The sequence below is a fragment of the Gossypium hirsutum genome, chromosome A04, assembly GCF_007990345.1.
Source record: "Gossypium hirsutum isolate 1008001.06 chromosome A04, Gossypium_hirsutum_v2.1, whole genome shotgun sequence".
Lineage (NCBI taxonomy): Eukaryota > Viridiplantae > Streptophyta > Magnoliopsida > Malvales > Malvaceae > Gossypium > Gossypium hirsutum.
In genome coordinates, this window is record NC_053427.1 from 63,102,063 (window position 1) to 63,102,912 (window position 850).

The 850-nt window shown below is 36.6% G+C and overlaps 1 non-coding gene across 1 annotated transcript; it reads left to right on the forward strand.

The window, feature by feature from the left end:
• The first annotated feature begins 489 nt into the window (after positions 1-489).
• On the forward strand, positions 490-595 carry LOC121228441 (small nucleolar RNA R71). The gene has a single exon (XR_005926017.1). It is a non-coding gene; the product is annotated as a small nucleolar RNA R71 (small nucleolar RNA).
• Positions 596-850: the final 255 nt, after the last annotated feature.

The following is an 850-nucleotide window of genomic DNA, read 5'->3' on the forward strand; positions in this document are numbered from 1 at the left end:
AGGTTACTCCAAGAAACGTTTGGATGATTCCACCATGATGGATTGTAGAAGTTGGACTTTGGTCCTTGTCCACTTTTATTTTGATACTGTTTCCTTACATAACAAATAGATTCAGGGTTTGAAGGGTAATTCTCGAAAGAATGGCCATGCCCACAATACACATAGGAAACAACATCATACTGACTTGGTGATTGAGCTGCAAGATTATTTAAACCATTAGTGGTAAATTGTTTCAACATTGAGGAAATAGAAGATACCAAAGCAGAAAGTGAAGTCAAGGCGTTCACTTCATGCACTCTAGCTACTGCTCTTTTGAAAACTACTCGATTTGTCAATTATTGGTAATTGTTGCTAACAATCCTTTCGATGATCTCGTAAGCCTTGTTATAAGACTTAGACAAAATTGCACCATTTGTAGAAGCATCTACCATTAATCCTGTATGTGTGTTGAGATTATTGTAAAACGTCTCCAGTTTGATACAATGAGGAATCCCATGATGAGGACACTTATGAAACAATTCTTTGAATCTTTCTTACACCTCATATAAAGACTCGTCATTCAATTGTTGGAAAGTGGTTATCTCATTTTGTAACTTTGTGTTCTTACTCGGTGGAAAATACTTCACCAAAAACCTTTCTGCTAATTCTTGTCAAGTAAATATTGAACTTGGTGGCAATGAATTTAGCCATGCTTTTACTTAATCTCGCAACAAGAATGGGAACAACTTCAACCTTCATGCATCTTCAGTCACACCAACAATCTTAAACGAATCACTCATTTCCATGAATAATGAAAGGTGAAGATGTGGATATTCTGTGGGCATACCACTGAACTGGCCCATCATTTGGA